This window comes from Quercus robur, chromosome 2, assembly GCF_932294415.1.
Source record: "Quercus robur chromosome 2, dhQueRobu3.1, whole genome shotgun sequence".
Lineage (NCBI taxonomy): Eukaryota > Viridiplantae > Streptophyta > Magnoliopsida > Fagales > Fagaceae > Quercus > Quercus robur.
Window position 1 is genome coordinate 25664061 of NC_065535.1, and position 9322 is coordinate 25673382.

The following is a 9322-nucleotide window of genomic DNA, read 5'->3' on the forward strand; positions in this document are numbered from 1 at the left end:
TAGCATTCTTTTCTCCAAGTTGCTCCTATATATGGTTGAGTCTGCAACTTCAAGCTCAGATATTTAAAAGTCTGTTAAGGTATCAAGATTTGCTGGTTTGAGATGAGAAACTGAACTTTATGGTCCAGTTAGTCCTAAAAAAATGGAAGCAAATGCTTTTGGACGGTCAATTCCAACGCTCTTCGAAAGCCTTATCTAAGTAAAATTGCAATAAGCAGTTCGTTCTACTCGCTTTATAGGAATGTCATTGTTGGAGATTTGAATCTTAATCTAAACTCCTTCCATGAAAACTTGTACTGGTAAAGGTTCTATTTGATTAGATGTTTTGGGAGCCTTAAAAAAGTGTTTTTAAAACCCAAAGCTTTATTTTCAACAGCAACTTTTTATAGTTTATTTATTTATATATATTTTTTTTATAAATGTTCATTTTAAATTAAAAATACAATTTTGTAACAGCCTATACAAATGCACCCAAAGTGATTGTCACGCCAAAATTATGTGGTTCAAAACATCTTTTTTTTTTTTTTTTTTTTTTTTTGTTTTTTGTTGAGAAAGTCATCTTTCATTTGGTTTTTTTATTTATTTATTTATTTTTTATTTTTAAATTTTTTTAAAACTTTAAGGGTATGTTTGGTAACTGGTTTTTCTCTTATTTTCTGTTTCCAAAAATAATTTTATATTTTTGAGACTTAAAAACTTATTTGACAACCTAAAATAAATAGAAAGTAAAAATTGTTCTCAAAATTCAATTTATAAAAGAAATTGAAAACATACAAAATGCTGTTTTTAATTCTTAGTTTTCAAAGCCAATGAAAACATGAGTTTGATTTAATAAATCTATCTCATTTAATAAATTAGCGCTAGAGTTCAAATTCTAGTAACAATATATTTCAGTATTTTTTTATTTTTTTCTTCAAAAACAATTTTTTTTTTTAATTTCAATTAATTAAACACATTTTTAATTTCAAAAATATAATAAAATTATTTTTTCTTCCTATTTCCAAAAACAAAAATTTGAAAATAGAAAACAAAATCAGTTACGATTGGTTTTAACTTTTATTTATTAATTATTATTTAAAAGAAAGGTCGGATCGGATAATAGCCGTAGCCGAAATTGTACGTGACATGGGTGGTGGAACTGGGTGGACTTCGCGGTGGTGGGTTGCCAATGTTGTGTCTCGCTCACTATCACAAACACAGCCATACAGGTATTATTCGCTTTCAGTCTCTCACCATCTTCATTTTCGAGGGGTTTGAGTTTGATTCACCTACAGGCTCTGCCACCCTCCTCTAATATGCGAATCCCTTTTTGCTCTACAATAACTAATGATGCTGATAATGTTAATGGTGTGTGTAATTTTGACAATGGTTTAATCAGAATGTGATTTTGATTTTGATGCTGATGTTGGGAAAAGTGTTGAATTCTTCCATACTGTAGACGAGGGTTATAGCAGTGTTGGTGGTTACTCTACCCAACCATGGTTGAATTGGAAAATGGTGTGAATGAGGGTATTGTTGGTGATTCTATGATGGCTTTTGATGATGAGTATGATATAGGTTTGGAAAGATTTGAGGGTTATTTTGCAAGTTGTACAGTGGAAAATGGTGTCGACAAATGACTTGTATTATGTTGCTGTTATTGATGAAATTTAGATTATAGCAGACCCATGTAGGGGTTATGCTTGGACACAGGCATTGCTTGGATTGAAGGCTGATGAGATACATTATATGGGGATCTGAGTGTTTTAAGTATTTGTTTGAAAGATCTGTGCTGAAACTAGGGATCAATTGCATGAATAGCATTATGAGAGGTTTAAGCCATTGGTGGTTGAAGCCAATACCCTGTTGGGAGATCTTAAAAAATGTCTGTTCTGGGGATTGTGTGGTTGCATTTTTTAGGGAAGAGATATTTGAGGTTAAAATGGGAATTGAGAATCACACCAATCACCTCTATTGTGTAATTTATGGTGCCTTGCCACCAGAAACTCGAAGACGGTAAGCTACTTTATTCAATGATTAAGATAATGAATTTGATATGCTGTGGGAATGGATCTAAATCTTAGTATAGGAACGCTTGTTGTTGTTGTTGTTGTTTTTTTATTTTATTTTATTTTATTTTTTTATAGCCTTCAAAATACAATGGAGACAAGATTGTTCCAGTTCTAGCTTCACAGGTGAAACAAATTTCTGGAAGAGCTGGCCATAGAGGAAGTCACCATCCAGATGGACTCGCAATGACCTTGCATTTAGAAGATTTAGACTACTTGATGAGTGTTTGAAGCAACCTTATGAAGAAGTACGGAAAGTTGGTATCTTCTTTCCCTTCTTTGAACAAGTTGAACTATTTGACGGGCAACTCCCTAATGTACATTTTGCCATCAACTTGATAAATTTGGTGAAAATTGCCATCTAGATGGTTCATACTTTCTGTGTCGACATGATCATATAAAGGCTGACATGATCATACTTTCTGTGTACACAGATTATCTCTTGAAGATTGTTTTGACTTTTATTATACCCCAATTAATATACGAGACCCAAAAGCAATGTACCATCTCCTGAGGTTTGCTTCAGTGTCAATCATAATGTTCCTGTCAATATTGTAATGGGCTTGCCAAAGGGTTCTGCTAGAAATGGTGCAGAGCTCTTGGATCTTGAGACTGAGCATCAAGTGTTGTCTATGTAATTGTGGTTATCACACCACTTCAAGGAGGAAACTTTTCCATATATGAAGAAGGCTGAGGCAATGGCAATGGACGTTGCTGACTAGTTAGTTCAGTCTCTTACCAAGGCCAATTGGAAACTAGAATCAAGGCTGGCTGGGAAACTAAAGCCTCAAAAGAAGGCAGATGGTTATGAGAGGCCAAGATCTTTTATCAAATTATATGAGAAGTAAGTACCTCTAAATTATGATTCTGTTTGGGTTCATCTTGAACTGGTAGAGTTTTCATTTTAATATATTAAATAGTTATATTTCCTTAGAAGGCACAATTTTCAAGTTTCTTCTCAAATAAGCACGATGTGTTGTGGTTTCAATCTGACCTGTGGTTCTCTATCTATATAACTCTAGTACTTTGCCTTGTATGGTTATAAATTATTCAATTTCAATTAAATACTTACAAGATTTGATGTTCTTTATCTTTACCAACTTGTGGTTGGTGCACATGCATTCATGTTTGCAAAATGCTTTTAGTGGCAACTGTAACAGGGTAGTGGTTGGATTGGTTGATATTGCATTTTTGGTGAAATGCAAGGATGGTATGTATTTGTGGTGTATACAATTGCAGGTGGCCTGATGGTTGTGCTGGTGGTCATGGTGATGTGGTAAGGGTGATGATGGTGGTTGGTGGTGTAAGGGTGTTGCGGTAAGGGGTGATGGTGCTGCGGTAAGGGGATGATGGTGATTTGATGTTGGCAGTATTTGCTTGGATATGATTGTGTTGGTGATTGGTAATACATTATTAAGATCCGTTTTGACTTGAGGTTTACTTTCTTACCAGTTTAGGCTATGATCAAAGAATAAAATATAGGTTAAATAATGTTGTTGTTGTTAGCCACTGGTTTTTAATAATTCTTGCAGTTTTTTTTTTTTTTTCTTTCACCTTTTTTTTTTAATTGCAACAAATAGCTTCCAAAGGTTTCAAAGCTTAGAATCTTAAATGTAATGGATTTGCCTGAGTCCTGCTCGCCAAATTACCTAGTACATCACTATTGTTACTAGGAAAGAACATTATTGGCCCCACATTATTTGCTACTTGGTAAATGGACAAAAAATGAGGATGATTGGCACTATGCAGTACCCAATTGCATAAAACAATGAGGAATGAGGAACAAAATGAGGAAAAATATACTTGCACACTAAAAACTCACCTTCCATACGCACCTCAAAAAAACCAAAATTTAAATCACTTATGTTGCCAACTTAGCAGAATCCTATTATCTCTGTAACCAAACAGCCAGATAATGTTAACATTTGTTTTTATTTTTTTAGATCCTTCACAATCACTATTCCCGATCAGCTGTTCCTGGGTTCACATTGTTGAGTTCACGATTGTGGTGGGGGTGAGAGAAGTTAGTTGACAGAGTAGAGAAAATTAATGCAGATGTGATCTTCTTGCTGAATTGGTTTTATTTTTATTTATTTTCATGAATCTAATGAACCTGAAGTGTCAAGTGAAAGCCTCTGTGTTGCATGAAATTGGGTGTATAAATTAATGAACTTTTTATTTATTTATTTATTTATTTTTGACAAATTTTGGAATTGGGAGACTTTTTGCATGCCCAAGTAATTGATCTGAGCTAATTACATCTAGATGGTTGTCAATGATATATTGGCTGTTGGTTGGAGCATTGGTTGCTTGGTGTAATATATCATTGGCACATCCATTGTTGCTCTTTGTAAGCACAATGCTTGTAACAACTTATTTATATATTTTTTTTCAGTCACTTGTTTATTGCTAGAATGACCATCTACAAGTTCTCGTTCTTTGTGCTATGATAGCTTTTACCGATGCGTTTTATATGATCAATTTTGTCATAATTTAATGATTTCATTGCAGTTGTACTGTTGGTGTTATCTCATCAATGTCCAGCATTTGTTTCATAGTGGATGCCACTTATATGTATTTGAGATTTTCTAAAATTGCTTTTCCTCAATGACTTGCATATTATGCCCTTCTGCAGTTTCTGCAGGATTTTCCCCCTGTATCTCTGTTGGAAAGTTGCTTGTTAGTGTTTTTGGCTTGTGTTTTCTTTAGTAATTGATTTTTGTAGCATAATTGACTTGGAATTTTTCTTTGGCAGATGAGATACTCAACAAGATGGCAGAAGGTTAGCTGTCAAGTGCCCTTTGTCTAAAATATTTTGTATTTTTAGTCATTCTGCTTGCATCATTCAGCATCTTGCTAGTACTGTTGGCACATTTGGTTGAGTTTTGAAATGTTAGGACTGTCAAACACGAGAGAATATGGCAATTAAGGTATTTTGATACGTAGTAATGTAGATACTGCAATGCAGCAGTGATTGAGATCGATGTACTTCAACTTCTTACCAAGAATGATAAAGGCTACTCACAGTATGTACCTTCTCACTTGAGGCTTATAGAATGACTAGTTCATTTTGTGACATGACTGAACTTTTATGCATCTTTATCCTTTTGCAGCTGTGTTCAAATTTGGAGCTGGTTTAATTACTGCAATCGCATATGTATTGCAATTATTCCTATTTGTTTACTGTTTTGGGTTTGTTCTGATGGAGAAGCTGTCAGTGAGTGCGACTAATATCAAACAGGATGAAAAGCATTTGGTTTTCTGAATGGGTATGAATTTTCTTCTCTAGTTGTTTTTGTCGTTTAAATTTCTGATGAGTTTTCCACATGGGTATGGATTTTTTCTTTGTTAGTAAGTTTGATCATTGTTGAGGACGATGAAAAAATTCAGTTTGCCAAATGGGTATGAATGTTCTTTCATTTCATTTCATTTTATTTTATTTATTATTTTCTTAAAGTTTAAATTTGTGTTAAAGTAAATTGAAATTAATCAACATTCAGTCCTGAATCTGTATTAATAATTAAACCGATACCGTTCTGTGTGGTTCATTTTGCATTTTTATTTCATCTTGGCTCCATTTGTACCCATGGAGAACATCAGGAAAATGAAAAGCTGATCCTGATGTTGCATTGAACGTACTAATTGACTTCCTTCATGCCATGATAAATAAAAGTAAGAAATGATCATAAACTAGAACAGGAAATACAACATTTCAATTAAAAAATGAAAGGGGGTAGAAAAGATTTTGAGAGAAACATTATGTGAAAGAGCAAAGAGTAGGAACACAAAAGGTCACTAACAATATTTATTGTTTATGGGGACACGTATTAGGAGCAAGAAATTCAGTTAATTTTAAAGTGGTTATGTCATGATGATGATGATGATGTTTTGTTTATGACCCCTTTCCCTCTCCCTGCTGAAGTCCATGTTGAAAACTTTAGGAACTCTGAGATGATTATGGTTGTCAGAGAAACTTCAAACAGATGGACCAGAATCGCTTTTCCCTGATGTATGTCAGTTGCATGTTAACAGTTAAATGATAAATTGGATGTAAGTGTCCCCATTCTGTTATCAGGAAATTGCTATGTGCTCTGTTAATAAATAATGTGGAACTTGCATAAGACTAGATGAATGAGAAGCATAGAGACAGCGCAATTTATGATAAGCAGCAGAAAATAGAAATATAAAAATCTCAAATTATAAGATTTCAAAGTTAATAAAAAGAAGGCTTTTACTGCTCCTTTTGGAAAAGCCAATGAATTTGTTGAGGTGTATGTTTTGTTTTCTGGAAAGGAAATGCAGCTGTTTATTTATTTTTACTATATATGCATCTTGCCGGTTGTTTTTCAACTAATCTTTGTTCTCTCTTAAGACTTTCCTCGTCATGAATTTGTTTGGATATGTTTTAGTAAAATTTCAATTATATCAGGGATTCTTTTCCTTCTTATGCAATTTGGATCATATAACACAGATGCTTTTACCAAACCGAACCTTTTAATAGAGCTGCGGGTTTTTCCATGTCTAGAGATTCAAATACAAAAAATGGTAATTGTAAGAATTTTAATTTTATAGCTTTTGGCTCATTTTTATTTTATAAAACTGGTAATTTTGTTTATTTCCCCTTAATATTGGACATCAATAGTTAGAAGTTGGGTTGGTGTGATGGCAAGTGCCTTCCATCAAAAGTGATAGGATAAGACTGCCTACCAATCACCTCTCTACCATGTAAAAATGAGTGGTTTGTGCATTGGCCACTTCTCAACAAAATTTCACTATGCTACAGTAACCCAATAGTGTTGTTGAGTACTGCAGCATAGCTAAATAATTTTACATTTTTTTATTCATCCAACATACAGATCTCTCTATCTCTCTTTCATATCCAAGAACACCTCTGCCTCTTGCTCCATCTGAGACTTGCCTCCAACGACAAAGACAGCTGGTGCCAACTGATTGAGCTTCTGCTACCACTAAGAATGGTGAAATTTCTTTGTTTGCTTGGTTTGTACTGGTGAAATTTTTGGGTTTTGAAATTTCTTTTAATTGCTAATTTTGGGTGGATTTGTGCAGATTTTGGGTGTAAGTTTGAGGATTTGTGCAGATTGCAACTGTTGTGGGTTCAGGGGAAGATTTGTGCGAATTTGTGATATAATCTATTTGATAAAAAATAAAGAACGAATAAAAAAAGAATATTTTAATAGAATAGAGAAAAAAAAAAAAAAAAAAAAGAGTTTGTTGGAGGGTGTCTTCAATAAAGTGGGTAGCTAAAATAGAAAAATGACTTTCTAGTAAAAAAATTTAACTAGAACTCTGTTGAGTTCATTTTGAATGCTCTAACATAGAATAAAGAAGACAAAAAAAAAAAAGGTAGAAAGTTCATATAGCTGGTCTGCAGATTCTGATACTGTGGGAAGGATATCAAAGTGTGTTCTTCCTCAGTCGTTGCTTTGAAGGAGTGAGAATCCTCGATAGTGTTGTTATGGGAAGCTGGGTGTTTAATTCTGTGCTTGATAACAATGGAAGTTGCAAGCTATTTTTGCAGAAGATCTAGTTTAAATCCGTTAGGAAACCAATTTGGGCCAATGTAAGTAAGGAGGCTAGGAGTTTCATGTACCCAAGCTGGGCAAGGAGTGAGTATTGGTTTTGTATTTTGGTTGTATACTTGACTTTTGTAGGTCTGCCTTTTGGGCAAAAATGGCCCATTACCATCAATTTTCAAAATAATTTGTCCAGAAACACTGTTTCCAAACTATATAGCAATATACCACTTTTTTAGGTACTCGAGCTTGGCAAGCTCGAGTACCATGTTTTTTTAATCCACTATCGCCCCATATTCAAGGAGCCCTATAGTGGCGTTTTTAAGCCCTATAGTGACGTTTTCGGGCCAAAAAACGCCACTATAGGGCCCCTTGAACCTGTTATGGGACTTATAAAAAAATTTTGCAGGAAAACGCCACTATAGGGCCCAAAAACGTCACTATAGGGCTTAAAAACGCTACTATAGGGCCCCTTGAACCTGTTATGGGGACTTATAAAAAAATTTTTGCAGGAAAACGCCGCTATAGGGCCCGAAAACGTCACTATAGGGCCCCTTAACCTGGTATGGGGGCTTAAAAACGCCGCTATAGGGCCCGAAAACGTCACTATAGGGATTAAAAACGCCACTATAGGGCTCCTTGAATATGGGGCGACAGTGGATTAAAAAAACATGGTACTCGAGCTTGGCAAGCTCGAGTACCTAAAAAAGTGGTATATACCTATATAGTTTGGAAACAGTGTTTCTGGGCAAATTATTTTGAAAATTGATGGTAATGGGCCATTTTTGCCCTGCCTTTTGTGTCCAAATAGAAACCCTCTATCTATTTTGGAAATTTTTTTTCCCCCAAGACATTTTGACTCATGTGATAGCAATACAAGAAGTTTCTATGTGATTTAAGGGTTACCAATTAGCCCAATTGGGCCAATGGGCGGCCGAACTTGAAACATGATAAATACTTTAAGACCACATACTTAACTATTAGGGTACTTAAAGTGATTGTGTTAAATTATGTATATACTAAATATATATATATATATATATTCGTTGGACATTTTTTTAGTATTGAAAAATAGAAAAAAAAAAAAAAACTATGAAAAACCTAAGTAGAGAAAATTAAAATAAGTTATGACCCAAAAAAATTAAATAAGTTTTAAAATTTTTGATTCTTTCCTTAAAAAAAGTAATTTGAACATTTTCTTAAAAGGTAAAAAAAAATTAATTATTTCCTTTAAAAAAAAAAAGGAGGGATGACCGTGGAAAAGAATGAATTTCTTTCCTTTAAATTTTGTTTCTTTCCAAACAATATGTTCATGCTCATTTTTTTTTTTAATAAATATTTTATAATTTTTAAATATACTAAAACCTATAAATAACCATCTCATTTTTCTCACTAAAAATCTCTCAAATTCAATTCTCAAGCTCTATGGGCCATTCTCATCTCTCATTATTTTTTTTCTCTTATAGTTATATTTTAAAAGAAATTTTAAATCAATTTCTTTTCGATGGTTATGCCTCCAATTTTCTTAAGGAAAGATTTTTTTTTTTTTTTTTAAAGGATGGATCATGGAATCAATTTTTTTTTTTTTTTTAAAGAAAAGAATTAAAGAATTTAAAACTAATTTAATTTTTAGGTCAAAAGACTCAAAACCTATTTTATTTATTCTATTAATTTTTTAAATAATTTTCCCACTTATTTATTTACTTTTATTTATTATAAAAATTCAAAGATACTAGAGTA

General features: G+C 33.2%; 1 pseudogene; it reads left to right on the forward strand.

Moving 5' to 3' along the window:
• Positions 1 to 1064: 1064 nt before the first annotated feature.
• LOC126696691 (DExH-box ATP-dependent RNA helicase DExH18, mitochondrial-like) lies at positions 1065 to 5477 on the forward strand (annotated as a pseudogene).
• Positions 5478 to 9322: the final 3845 nt, after the last annotated feature.